This window comes from Bos indicus, chromosome 10 (assembly GCF_029378745.1).
Source record: "Bos indicus isolate NIAB-ARS_2022 breed Sahiwal x Tharparkar chromosome 10, NIAB-ARS_B.indTharparkar_mat_pri_1.0, whole genome shotgun sequence".
NCBI lineage: Eukaryota > Metazoa > Chordata > Mammalia > Artiodactyla > Bovidae > Bos > Bos indicus.
This window is the reverse complement of record NC_091769.1, coordinates 46,007,124-46,022,585: the sequence shown is the minus strand read 5'-3', so window position 1 is coordinate 46,022,585 and position 15,462 is coordinate 46,007,124. Positions and strand designations below refer to the sequence as shown.

The 15,462-nt window shown below is 38.0% G+C and overlaps 1 protein-coding gene across 14 annotated transcripts in view; it reads right to left on the bottom strand.

Moving 5' to 3' along the window:
- The window catches only part of HERC1 (HECT and RLD domain containing E3 ubiquitin protein ligase family member 1), a 228,712-nt gene that overhangs the window by 184,773 nt on the left and 28,477 nt on the right, over window positions 1-15,462 (bottom strand). The window lies entirely within an intron of this gene.

Below are 15,462 nucleotides of genomic sequence, written 5' to 3'. Positions count from 1 at the left end.
CCACTGGCTCCACTCAATTTCAGCTGTCATAACCTACCCTGGGAAACTGCAATGGGCTCCCAAAGAGTCTACCCATTCCAGTGCATTCTACCTACTTCTGCTAATGTTCTTAAATCTCTGTTTTAACCAGTTATTTCATTACCTACCCATAAAGAAGTTAATGGCAGTCCATGGGGTCGCAAAGAGTCGGACATGACTGAGGGACTGAGCTGAACTTAAGGCTTACTTTGTGGACTATACTGTCAAGCTCCCCTAGTTTCCATTTGGGTCAGGCCAATGACAGGCACTAGAGGATGAAAAGAAAAAGAAACCGAGGTCCTTATTTCCCTGGCTTTCTCCCCACCTGGGAACCCTTCCCCTGTGGCCACAGGTCCTTGGCTTCCACTGCTCCCGCTCTCATCAGGCTTCAGTATTCCTTTCCCTGTCCCTGCTGGCTTAAAAGTACCAATGGCTGGATACTGTAAGGCCTCGGGAACTTCACTATCCCTTGTTGCTTTCCTTAACTCTACCCAAATCTCTGTAACTAGTCCATTTGTTCGCTGCCAGGACCCTCGGTAATACAGCTCCCTAGGCTTAGAATTCCTCACTCTGCTTCCCAAGGCTCACAATGAACAGTTCACTCTAACTTATCAGACCTTAACTACCACATGTTCCTCAGCAGCTCTCTGTTTTGGTCAGGCAGGCATCCCTACCAATCCCTGCATGCATGCTGCATGCTAAGTCATGTCAGTTGTGTCCGACTCTGTGTGACCCTATGGACAGCAGCCCACCAGGCTCCTCTGTCCACGGGATTCTCTAGGCAAGAATACTGGAATGGGTTGCCATTTCCTTCTCCTACCAATCCCTACCATCACTCATCTGGGATGCATTCACTTCTACTCTGTACCCTTACTCATGTTGTTGCCCACCCCCCAAGAATGCCCACCCCTTCCTCTCTACCTAACAAGTCCTATACCTCCTTCAGTACAAATTCAGAACCTACATTATCACCAGCCAATCCCCACCCCCACCCCCACCCCATCCCATTAAACCTGTCCTAATAACTTACTCACAGTTATCTTTCTTATCTTGGAATTGCCATTCTTCTTACACAGAAGTACTTTGAAAACTATGAAACTAAATGTTAGGTATGGCACTGTATGGTCTTGTTCACCACATATCTCCTAAAGGAAAGCAATCTGAACTACTTCAAGTTCCTTCTTTTACATTCCATCAAGAATATACACTAACATTAGAAACAGTCATTTTTTTTGACAAGTGATATATAAAAATATGTTCTAGTACAAAAAGTTTAATAACTAGCTGTGAGCAAATTTACTACACTTTTAATTATTCTGTTTTCAATGTAACACAGTTATAACAATGGATGCTATCAATCTTGGGGTTTTTAGAACATCAGTGCACTTCCTAATGAAAGAACCCTTGAGAACAAAAGAATAAAATTATCAATTTGTCAAGTTCAACAACCTGTTGTTATGCAAATAGATGCAATTATTCCAGAAATGCAAATAGTAATGTCAGCATATGCAGGATACCTTAATTTGTAGCTCACCAGAGGCCATGAATCAGACAACAGACTTCAACAAAAGTAGATTATTTAGAGGCCTGAAGAGGCCAATGCTGCTGCTGCTGCTGCTAAGTCACTTCAGTCATGTCCGACTCTGTGAGACCCCATAGACGGCAGCCCACCAGACTTCCCCATCCCTGGGATTCTCAAGGCAAGAACATTGGAGTGGGTTGCCATTTCCTCCTCCAATGCATGAAAGTGAAAAGTCAAAGTGAAGTCGCTCAGTTATGTCCGACTCTTAGCTACCCCATGGACTGCAGCCTACCAGGCTCCTCCGTCCATGGGATTTTCCAGGCAAGAGTACTGGAGTGGGTTGCCATTGCGCTCCTCATCATATGCTGTTTGTAGAGAAAAATCTCCTCCCTCTTCTTTAGAACCATCTATTTGCAAGTATTTAAAGTCTAAGTCATGGCAACCATAACATTTTTGGTAAATTTATCCTCACTAAACTCCCAATGATATATCCAACTTACATTTCAAGAACTCATTTTTATGAGGCTCCCTAAAATAAAGAATGGAGAAATAGCAAACTCAGTGGTAAAGAATCTGCCCGCCAATGAAGCAGACTCAGGTTTGAGCTCTGGGTTGGGAAGATCCTTTGGAGAAGGAAATGGCAACCCCACTCCAGTATTCTTGCCTGGGAAATCCCATGGACAGAGGAGCCTGGCAGGCTACAGTCCATGCGGTCACACAGAGTCAGATACAACTTAGCTACTAAGCACACACGAAGGAAGCAGGTACTATGGCTAGACCCTCACACAATCTCAGGATCGTCGTCGTGAAAGTCACTCAGTCCTGTCCAACTCTTTGCAATCCCATGGACTGTAGCCCACCAGGCTCCTCCCTCCATGGGATTCTCCAGACAAAGTACTGAAGTGGGTTGCCAATGCCTTCTCCAGGGGATCTTCCCAACCCAGCGATTGAACCCAGGTCTCCTGCATTCCAGGCAGACGTTTTAACCTCTGAGCCACCAGGGATGCAAATATGATTCTGAGAAGAAAAAACAAAACTTAAGAGAGTATTAGCACGACTGAGTGACTTCACTTTCACTTTTCACTTTCATGCACTGGAGAAGGAAATGGCAACCCACTCCAGTGGTCTTGCCTGGAGAATCCCAGGGACAGGGGAGCCTGGTGGGTTGCTGTCTATGGGGTCGCACAGAGTCAGACATGACTGAAGTGACTTAGCAGCAGCAGCAGCAGAAAGAACTAATGGTGTATCAAAAGAAACAGGGGACAGGCAAGGAGACATTACAGTACCAAATACTAACTGGCTTCAAAGTAACAAAACTGCTGAGCTTGCACACACCTAGAGCTTGGGCTCCACAACAGAAGCCACCAAAATGAGAAGCCTGTGCACCACAATGAAGAGTAGACCCCACACGTTGCAACTAGAGAAAGCCTGCACACAGCAAGAAGACCCAAGTGCAACCAAAAATAAATAAATGTTACCAGAAAAAGGTACAAATGCATCTACATTAGGAAAATCTATTACACACAAAGCACAGTATGCCCACAGGACTCAGAACCCAGATGAGAAGGATGTGCAAGCAACTGGAATATACTATGATAACACTACATAACAAAAGTCACCCAGAAGGAGCTGTGGATAATACTGAGAAAGAAGAAAAGAACAGAATGCCCAGGACACAAGAAATACCCGAAAAGTTAAGAGATGAGGGCCTAAAAGAAAACAATCATAATAGATCGGGTTTGTGAGGAGATAAATTTTAAGGATATTTAGAAGGTATATACTCAATAAGACTAGGCTCAATCAACATTTGCATTATGCAATTTTAATTAAGAATAGGGTAATGCTTAAACTAAGAAATATCCTATTCATCGCAGTCTTTTAAAGTAGCAGAAAAAAATAAAAGGTATAAAGAGCAAAAAGAAGAAACAGTCTTAAGTCCACCAATAAGAAACTGGTTAAATAAATAATACACAGGAGTTCCCTGGTGGTACACTGGATAAGAATCCGCCTGCCAATGCAAGAGACATGGGTTCGATCCCTGGTTGGAGAAGATTCCACATGCCAACTAAGCCCTTACACCACAACTGAGCCCATGCTCTAGAGCCCTCAAGCCACAACTACTGAGGCCATGTGCTGCAACTGTTGAAGCCCGTGCACCTACAGCCTGTGCTCCACAAGAGAAGCCACTGCAATGAGAAGCTCATGCACCGCAATGAGGAGCAGCCCCAACTCACCACAACTAAAGAAAGCCCATGTGCAACAACAGAGGATTTTCACATAATCTCAAAATACCACACTTCCTAGATTAATTATCAGTTACAAAGGGAGTGGGGGAATGTGCACTTAAGAGTGAAGTGATCTGGTAACAGCGCCCACTTTAAATTAATGATCAAATTTAGCATCACCTATAATGAGCTATTCCAAATCCTGAAAGATGATGCTGTGAACGTGCTACACTCAATATGCCAGCAAATGTGGAAAACTCAGCAGTGGCCACAGGACTGGAAAAGGTCAGTTTTCATTCCAATCCCAAAGAAAGGCAATGCCAAAGAATGCTCAAACTACCGCACAATTGCACTCATCTCACATGCTAGTAAAGTAATGCTCAAAATTCTCCAGGCCAGGCTTCAGCAGTATGTGAACCGTGAAGTTCCTGATGTTCAAGCTGGTTTTAGAAAAGGCAGAGGAACCAGAGATCAAATTGCCAACATCCGCTGGATCATGGAAAAAGCAAGAGAGTTCCAGAAAAACATCTCTTTCTGCTTTATTGACTATGCCAAAGCCTTTGACTGTGTGGATCACAATAAACTGTGGAAAATTCTTCAAGAGATGGGAATACCAGACCACCTGATCTGCCTCTTGAGAAATTTGTATGCAGATCAGGAAGCAACAGTTAGAACTGGACATGGAACAACAGACTGGTTCCAAATAGGAAAAGGAGTTCGTCAACGATGTATATTGTCACTCTGTTTATTTAACTTATATGCAGAGTACATCATGAGAAACGCTGGACTGGAAGAAACACAAGCTGGCATCAAGATTGCCGGGAGAAATATCAATAACCTCAGATACACAGATGACACCACCCTTATAGCAGAAAGTGAAGAGGAACTCAAAAGCCTCTTGATGAAAGTGGAGAGTGAAAAAGTTGGCTTAAAGCTCAACATTCAGAAAATGAAGATCATGGCATCTGGTCCCATCACTTCATGGGAAATAGATGGGGAAACAGTGGAAACAGTGTCAGACTTTATTTTTCTGGGCTCCAAAATCACTACAGATGGTGACTGAAGCCATGAAATTAAAAGACGCTACTCCTTGGAAGGAAAGTTATGACCAACCTAGATAGCATATTCAAAAGCAAATACATTACTTTGCCAACAAAGGTTCGTCTAGTCAAGGCTATGGTTTTTCCTGTGGTCATGGATGGATGTGAGAGTTGGACTGTGAAGAAGGCTGAGCACCGAATAATCGATGCTTTTGAACTGTGGTGTTGGAGAAGACTCTTGAGAGTCCCTTGGACTGCAAGGAGATCCAACCAGTCCATTCTGAAGGAGATCAGCCCTGGGATTTCTTTGGAAGGAATGATGCTAAAGCTGAAACTCCAGTACTTTGGCCACCTCATGCGAAGAGTTGACTCATTGGAAAAGACTCTGATGCTGGAAGGGATTGGGGGCAGGAGGAGAAGGGGACGACAGAGGATGAGATGGCTGGATGGCATCACTGACTCGATGGACGTTGGTCTGAGTGAACTCCAGGAGTTGGTGATGGACAGGGAGGCCTGGCATGCTGCGATTCATGGGGTCGCAAAGAGTCGGACACAACTGAGCGACTCATCTGATCTGATAATGGAAAAAATGGCATTAGGTGCCTTGTGAGGTGACACAAAAAGCACGTATCACTTATATAGCTATCCCGAAATTCATACATAATCTTAAAGAAACAATCAGCAAATTCAGATTGTAGTATATTATGTAAGACAAATGGCCTAGATTAATTCTTCAATAAAGTTAGTATCACTGAAAAAGAGGGGAAGGAAGCAAGGGATTGTTCTAGACTAAAAGAGACTAAAGTGACAAAGAAACCAAAGTAATATGTGAATATGACTGAATTGTGAATCAGAAAAAAAAAAGGCATAAAAGATAAGTGGAAGACAAAAAATTTAAATACAGACACTGCATATTAGATAATGAATTCATGTTATTTTCCTTAGGTATGATAAAGACTTCTCTGGTGGCTCAGAGGTTAAAGCATCTGTCTACAATGTGGGAGACCTGGGTTCAATCCCTGGGTTGGGAAGATCCCCTGGAGAAGGAAATGGCAATCCACTCCAGTACTACTGCCTGGAAAATCCCATGGACAGAGGAGCCTAGTAGGCTACAGTCCATGGGGTCACAAAGAGTCGGACACGACTGAGTGACTTCACTTTCACTTCCACAATAAAGGTATTGTGGTTACACTGGGAAATGTCCTTATTTTTAGGAGATGCACACCTGAAATTTTTTTTTTTTTTAGGTTGAGGGGGTGAGGGAATATTTTAGTGACTACAACTTCTCTCACATAAAGCAAATTGTGTGGTGGGGGGAGGGTGGGGGGTATGTTTAGAGAAAAGAAAAAAAGCACCCACAACAAAGTGTTACAATCTATGAAACTAAATGAAAAGCACATAGGAGTTTGTTGTACTATTCTTTAACTTTTCTATAGACTTAAAATCTTTTCAAAATAAGAGTCTGTGGAAGTGGACAGAAATAGCTAAATCAAGCATAGCTGAGCTCCAGTAATAAAAATGAAGGGAGAAAAAAAAATTCTTTTTTAAAAAAAGAAAAAGATTATCTTTTACAATAAGAATATACAGAGGAGTTAAATGATACATATAGTTTTTCTATTATTAACCATGTCCTTCCTGGTGGAGCATATGTAACAAACTCATTTATTCCTGGAGTATCTGTATTAATCAAATACCACTTTAAATTTCCCTGATACATGGTTATTTGAAGTAATTATAATGATATCATCTTTGTAAACTCAGAATTAGAATAATGAATCTTACTCAAAATGGACCAGGGCGGTCCATAAACATAGACCCTAAGTTGCCTACCCTTCCTAGAAGATAAAAACCAGACAGCAAGATGACAAGTTTACTTAAGCTTGTGCCCTGTACAAAGTACACAGAAGGAAGCTAACGAGCAGGGAATAACCAGTTCAACAAAAATGAGAAGGCAGCTCTTTCCATCTCTTAAATCTTTAACCCGCATCTTCATTGTTTTGAAATAGTCATGAATTTCTTATATTAGAAAACATCAAAGTTAATCTATTGTAACATGAATGGTGGTAAATTACAATAGAAAAAATCTAAATGGCAAAGTTAATTTGGAAATGAGCTTAACTATCTATGACTATGTTCCTTGAGAATTCACCTTTAAACAAAACAATGAAGTCACACTATGAAAACCTGACAAAGGAGAAATGGAAAACTTTCTTCCTTCATTCATCTTGAATCCTACCTCCCTCCTGAAAATCTCTCAAGTTAACAGAAAATAGCAAAATTTGAAAATAATTCCATCTCCATGAAAGTAATCGAGCTGTATATTTAGTTTACATACACTTCTATGAAGATATATGATACTCTGATTGAAAGGTTTTAAACTTTTAAAAAAATAAAACACGTAGATGCAAGACTAACAAAACATATACAGGATGTATAGGCTAAAACTTGCAAGTCACAGATGAAAGAAATCAAAGGAGTTCTAAATAAGTGAAGAGATACACCATGTTCCTAGAATGGAGGACTAAATATAAAAATGCCAGTTCTCCCTCCAAATGATCTAGAGATTTAGTACAATATCTATCAAAATCACAGCAAGATTTTTTTGCATCTATAGATAAACTTACTTTAAAATTTATATGGAAATGCAAAAGAACTAGCATGCCTAAAATCATAAGCTTTACTATCAATTTAAAACTAACAAGGAAATATTAAGAGATGTAAATACAATATAATCTAATCCTCAAAAAGAAAACATTTTGAAAATAAGATCATGCCAAAAATCTGCTTGGGTAAAGAGAATGATTAACAAAGCAAACTACTAGATGTAGTCATGAAAACAGAAAGCGAGAGTTGCTAAAGAACCAACTTCAAGTATAAAGAACCCTTCCACAATCCAACACAATAGGCTCCTTTCCCCTCCCACCACTGCAACAGTATATTGATAATTAGAGATGGTTACATAACCCCCACACAACACACAAACTCACTAAAAAAGCCCATATTTAGACTGTTTCAAAAAACTTATACTTTATTCTTTTTAATGTTTTCTTAGGAGTCTCAGTTACTTGTCTTTTAATCCAGTATAGTGTGAAAAGAGTTTTTTCCACATAAAACTACAAAACAATCAATGATCCCAAATTCTACAGGAAAAAAACACTAAAATAAAGCTTTATACTACAGTGCAGTATCCACTCTTGATCTGCAAGAAATATGTTCCAAGACCCCTAGTGGATACCTGAAACTATGGCCAGTACCTAATCCAAATATATTATGTTTTCCCTATACATACACTGCGCTTCCTTGATAGCTCAGTTGGTAAAGAATCCGCCTGCAATGCAGGAGACCCCAGTTTGATTCCTGGGTCAGGAAGATCTGCTGGAGAAGGGATAGGCTACCCACTCCAGTATTCTTGGGCTTCCCTTGTGGCTCAGCTGGTAAAGAATAGCCTGCAATGCGGGAGATCTGGGTTCGATCCCTGGGTTGGAAAGATCCCCTGGAGAAGGAAAGGCCACCCACTCCAGTATTCTGGCCTGGAGAATTAATTCCATGGACTGTACAGACCATGGACTTAAACATTATACACTTTTACAGTATATATATACTTATACATTATGTACATTATATATATGTATACATATACAATACATATATACATTATAAAGTTTAATGTATAAATTAGAATAGTAAGAGATTAACAATAATAAAATAGAATATAACAATATACCGTAAAACAGTATATATAAAAATACACCATAATAAAAGTTATGTGAATTATGGTCCTTCTCTCAAAACATCTTATGGTACAAATACAATGCCCTTCCCATCTCAACTAAGCACTTAGGCACTGTAGCCATAAACTTAAGCAATTTGAGGGGCATCAGCAAAACTATTACCAATTTTCTATTTCCTTCCTCACAATTTCACAGGTAGAAGATTCATTCTTATCAGAGAGTTTAGCAACCTCAGCACACAATTTTCTTTATGAAGTTGAGAACTTTCACTTTTCCCTTAAAGGAAGCACCTGTTTCTTTAGTATATCCGAATCACCGGCATCACTGCTTTTGTTGTATTTTAAGTAAAATAAGGGTTCCTTGAACTCAAGCACTGTACAAAGGGGTGATTTATGGAGCAGAACCACCAAAGATTTAATCAAGTTACTCAGAATGGCAAGCAATTTAAAAATTATGAATTATTTCTGGAATTTTCCATTTAATATTTTCAGACCATGGTTGACAGTTGGTTAACTGAAACTATAGAAAGTGAAACTCACTGCCTCGTTAAATTAATCTAACCCCAAACAGGTTTTTTAATCTATTCACCCTGTTACTAACAGGTCCGCTATTAAACTGAGTGTACTAGGGAAGGGATGGCACATTTCAGTTGGCCCAGGATGCTATCAGTTTATGCCTACTGTCGCTGCATGTACCTTTTTTACTATGTTAGAGGCAAAAGATCAAATGCCTATGATTATTCTCTTTTAAGAACACAAAATGTTAGGTTATAAAGCAATAAATATATATATATACATATAATTTTGAAACAATTCTCTGAGTATATAAAAATCTAGAAAAAAAATCTCAAGAACTACACATTAGAATTTAACAGTGGTTACTCTGTGCGGTGAGGTAGTTTTTACTTTTTTATTTTCCTCTATACCATCTAAAAATTACTGTTTCCAATTAGCACATACTATCTTTTACACTTAGGAGGGAGTCACTTCCATTTGTCAAAATGCAGGTTTTCTTTCTGACCCAAGTCATCTCATTCCAAAAGCGTGCACTACTTTTACATGTTATTCATTAAGAACCGAGGCAATGTGATTTAGTATACGAAATTTTAGCCTTTAGGATGCACCATATCTAAATTCAATAACCAGATTTGGACTCCCTTGGTGGTCTAGCAGTTAAGATTCTGTGCTTCCAATGCAAGGGGCACCGGTTTGATCCCTGATCAAGGAAGTTCTGCATGCCATGTGGTATGTGCCCCCGCCAAGAAAAAAAAAAATTCAAAACCCAGTTTTGTTGTAGAAAATATAGGACCTACCTGCCTTTCAGGATTGTTTAGAGGATCAAACAAGAGTCTACATGAATGTAGAATGAAGTACAAATGCAAAATGAAGTACACTTAAGTGAGCTATGATTACTACTACAAGCACATGAACCAACTGTGGAACCTCAGATCTCATATGTAAAATGAAGGGGTCTTATAAAGTAAGCTCCAATTCCCTTCTAATCTGAAATTCTGGTATAACAGTGTCCTCTTAACTCAGCATTCTACTTACATTCATCTAATCTATATCTTTGAGAGGTGGACCTTTTCTATGGATAACAGTTTCCAGGTTTCCATGTTTTCTATCTTCACTGGGACACAGTCAGCTCTCCACATTCTTCTCTCAGACACTGATTGCCTGAAAGTTAAAGAAAATATGTATGGTCCTTTCAAGCAGAGTTTATATCCCCTCTCAATCTAATTTGTATTTCATGATCTCCATCTGCCACATCTTGCAGTATGGAGCAGTGGCTATGCACAAGGACTCTGGAGCCAGGTGCCTAGGTTTAGATTCTGGTTCTGCTGTATCAACAACTCTGCAGTGTAACCTTCGAACTATTTGCTTAATCTCTCTGTGCCTCAATTTCCTTATCTGTAAAACTGGGATAACAACAGTATACCTACTGGATAAGTTTGTTGTAAAGATTAACAAATTACAAATTATATATAAAGGACTGAAAACAGTGCCTAGCATGTAATGTTATATATGACTGAAGTCCTTTCCTAACATGGCTTCTCTAAAAGTATAATGCTTACGGGCTAAGATAAACAACATTTGCCTCTTTCTTTTATTCTCACTGGAAAAAATGTATTATTTTTTAAATTTTTATTTATTTATTTTTAATTGGAGGATAATTGCTTTACAGTATTGTTTCTGCCATATAGCAACATGAATCACCCACATATATACATATATACCTTCCATCTTATTATCTATCAAAAATTTCCCCACATCACTGTAGTGAAGTAACACACACTCATCATCATTAGCTATTTTTATTTATTCTCTTTTCAAACCCAATTCATATTTCCCAAAATCTGATTCCTCTGGAAAATTTGTTCCATTAGTTCTTCAAGATGCTATGGGGGAACAAGGGGAAGCCTCAGTTATCAAATAAATTTGGAAAATGTTGAGTTAATATTAAACAGGTTCCTTACTGTAGGTCTTTTACGTGTTAACACGTACTATATTACGTATCAAGAAAGGAAAAAGTACACATAGTATATCAGTTTGCTTGACCTCAAAACCTTTTTGTCAAGGATCTACACTGGGAAGTGCTGCTGCTTTAGTTGTCAAAGAACTTTTAATACAAATTATGCTATGTTACATTAACTCAAAATTTCTTAAATCTGATTCACACCAAAGCCTATTCTCAAATTCATGCCAAGAAATCAGACTCAAAAAACTAATAACTGCTGCCCTGAACAAATTACTTTTGAAATTTCTGAAAATGAACATAGACTGCAAAAGAACAAACCCCAATGACCAGCTACACATATTACGAGACAAGCTGTTATCTCATGATAGGATGTTCAGCTATTTACTGGCCAAATGTAAAACTCTAGATTCCCAAGTTTTTTCTGGATTTTCAATAATAAAGATCTGCACTCTTTCCTTTTTAAAAGAATTTTGTCAAATCATCCCAGAACCCGTTCAGATATAAATACAAGGCCCAAAATGTACAATTTACACTGTTGAAGGACTATCCTAAAAAACACCATCTTAAAAAAAACCAAAACATCTAATACATGAACAACAGAATTTCACTATTTTGCAGTCCCTAATGAATGATCATCAATAACTGCCAATATCACAAAAAGAGAACAAGACCTGATGGAACACAGATTTCTCCTATGAAGTACACCTACCAAAAGAAAAAAAAAAAAAAAAAACCTGACAAATCTATCAATTTACAAGAAATTCTGGGGACAGAATGTGTTAAATGACATTTACAGTACAGAGATGCAATCAGCAAAATGAGACTATGGGAAACTTCTCAAAAACCTGGTTTCTTAAAATAACAAAAAAAAGGGGAAAAAAAAAAGGAAGGCGAGCCTAAAGATTAAAAGTGATTTAATATACAAGATAATTGTAAACTACAGACCTTATTTGGAATCCACTTCAAGCCAACTGTGTATGTATATAAAACAATCAGAAAAATACAAAACCTGACTACATGTTTGATGACATTAACACCTTGTTATAAAACTTTTTAAGATAATGGTATTATGCTTACTTAATAAAAAGAGAAAATGACTTTTAGAGGTCATATTGAAATACCTAAAATTTACAAATTAAATATGTCCAGGATATGGTTCAAAAAAGTCCAGAACTGGGAGTGTGTAGTGGTAGACAGAAATATAAAGAAAATAAGATTGTCTATAATAATTCATGAAGGTTCAATGATAGGTACATGGGAGCGCTTTATAGTTTTCTTTCTACTTTTAGTATATGTTTAAAAGATTTTATAATAAAAATATTTTTTTAAATAAACACTGTCTTGGAATTGAGTTATCTACCTAGGACTGCAAATAGCCTCTATGTATTCCCATAAAAGATTAATGCACAGTCATGCATAAGTGAATTGAAGTTTACCAGGAACAAATCAAGTTTATAAAGTATGAAATCATTTGACAAGAATTTCACGAATACTCAATATGCTAAACTCTCCTATGTAATTAATTCTTATTTACAAGCCTGTTAATAATATCCAGCCAGTTTATGGTTTTCCATGAAAATAATAGTCTAATTATAATTTTTTTTAATTTTTATTTAAGTTGTAGACAGTATTGCAGAGCCATTGCTACTATTCCCGTGGGCTTATGGTACTTCTGGAATTTATCATCAGAAGACATATTGTATAGATGCTCCAGCTCACTAAGCTCCAAACAGGACTAGTTTTATCTTGTGTACAAGAACTCTTTCCTGCCTTCCCTATAGTGAAATAAAAAGCCAAGCCAACAGATGGCAGACGAAGAGGGAGGGGGTGGTAACAAGGAGGCAATTACAAGACAGCACCACGGAAAAAGAGAATAACACTGAGAACTGAAAGATGCAACTTAAAAATACAAAACATTCAGCAATCATCTGAAAAACAATGTCACATTTTTTCAACCATCATTAAAATGAAGTGATTCTGTAAATTTGCACCTGATTTTATTCCCTTATACAGCATATCTTTTAAGAGTTTTGAAAAATTCCTCTTAAAATCTCAGACCAATTTAATCAGTGCAATTCAGAATAGTTTCAAAATGAACAGGAGGAATACTGTTAGGTGTTAGTATGTTAGGTGACATACTAAATTTTTATCAGCATTTCCCTACTGTCACACATTACGTGAGTCTTTTCAGAAGCTATCAAAACACCCTTCTAGATTTCAAAGAATCAAAGTGCCCTACTCCTATGCTAATCTACAATATAAACAAAACAGTATCAATATTATTATAGCCTAACTGGAAAAGGTCTTAACGAAAAATATCAATTTAAAAAAGATTACAACTGTGTTGCTACAAGAATTATATTTTTAACCTAAGCTGTATTTCTTAAAAATGTCTAGGCTTTAAGCATAACAAACACTAAGAACATACCAATTACAATAGGCCATCTTTGCCCAAATTCATCATGCCAAGTATATTCTGCCTCCAGATGAAGAACTTCTCAATCACTAATGTAAGAGATAAGTCTATAACACCATACAATGCAGAAATCCACCACTTACACTCTGGCAGTTTTGCAAAGCAACAGTGATGTCCTTTATGAATAGCATCTTCATAAAAGAGAGTCTAGCAACTAGAGGTTATTCAAAGGCTTGTTCCTTAGGCAAGCACCTTTCTCCTCTATGGAAACTTATCAAATGACAAAATATCTATCCTGCCTATTCCACAGAGGTGTTACAAAGATAAATTGAGATGTTTCCCTAACTACTCGGGAAAGTGAAAAGCTATATACAAATGTGAGGCATTATTATTTTACTACTTGTTTGCACTCCAGACAGTTTTCAGACTAAACTCGCTACTTAATATCACTGTTTCAAGGTCTACCAAGAAAAACTTATTTCAGGGTATAAAAATTCACTAACATTCACCTTTTTAAAATAGAAAAGTTCAATCCTTATTCCAACTGTTGTTCTCGTCTAACACCTATTACCTTCTTTGGCAGAAGAAAACTATTGATAGAAACGTTCTTTAAGAAGTCAAAGCAGCATCCTTAGTGGCTCAGTGGTAAAGAATTTGCCTGCCAACACAGAAGACATTGGTTCAATCCCTGATCCAGAAAGATCCCACATGCCAAGGAGCAACTAAGCCCGTGCACCACAACTACTAAGCCAGTGCTCTAGAGCCTGGGAGCAGGGGCGCCCTAGAGCCAAGTTCCACAAGAAAAACACCACTATGAAAAGAGAGCTTCCCTTGTAGCTCAGACGGCCTGCAATGCAGGAAACCAGAGTTCGATTCCTGGGTCAGAAATGGCAACTCACCCCAGTATTCTTGCCTGGAGAAGCCCATGGACAGAGGAGCCTGGCAAGCTACAGTATATGGGGCCGCAAGATTCAGCCACGACTGAGCAAATTAAGCACACACGTGAGAAGAGAAGCCCAAGCACCACAACTAGAGAGTAGCCCCAGCTCACCGCAACTAGAAAAAAGCCCCCACAGCAACAGACCCAGCGAGCCAAAATAAAAAAATAAAATTATTTTTTAAAAAGTCAAAGCAATACACGGCACTTAAAAGTCTGCCTTTGTCAACATGAGTTTCTGAACACCTATGTAAAACAGACCTGCTCAAATGACATTATTTGGATGGGATTTTAAATCAGATAAAACAATCACTGGCTGGCTGTTTCCGTCCCCTGCCGCACAGTTTCTACCAACATCTGCCTCTGTTTCTGAATTCAAATACAGGCGCCACTATTTACTAGCTACAAGATCTTGGGCAAGCACCTTTCTGTGTGTGCTTTAATCTCCTATCTACAAAATAAATAAGTTAAATTGGTTTAAATAATAAACAATTCAACCAGATTTAATATGATGATTTATACAACAGAGCAAAGTTCTTACAATAGTGCCTGGTGTACAATAAATACTCAATAAGTGTTACCCAATATTAATTCTTCATATGTGCATCTGTCCATTACACCATACCACCTTCACTAAATTATATAAATCTCTCCATCATTCTTCATCATTCCTTCTTTTCAAAAGAATATGCAACTTTGAGAAGTCAGAAACTATGATTATACTACTGACAAAATTTAAATATATATCACTGAATGCTCAGATGTGTAAGAAAGTTCAGTGATACCTTATATAAAAGATACTGGCCCCCCACATGCTTTTAAATTATATTAACACATAAATAATATAATATTCCTAGGTTATCCTAGATTTCTAATACTATCAGTTAGCAAATTTGCTTATTTGAATTATATCACACAAAACTTTTCATGAACACTTTTACTGTATAGTGACTAACAGGAAAGGTCTTTAAAAATGGCAAACGTGGCCTCCCTGGTGGCTCAGTAGTAAAGAATCCACTTGCCAAAGCAGGAGACATGGGTTCGATCTCTGATCCAGGAAGATCCCACATGTCAGGCTTGAGCAACTAAGCCTGT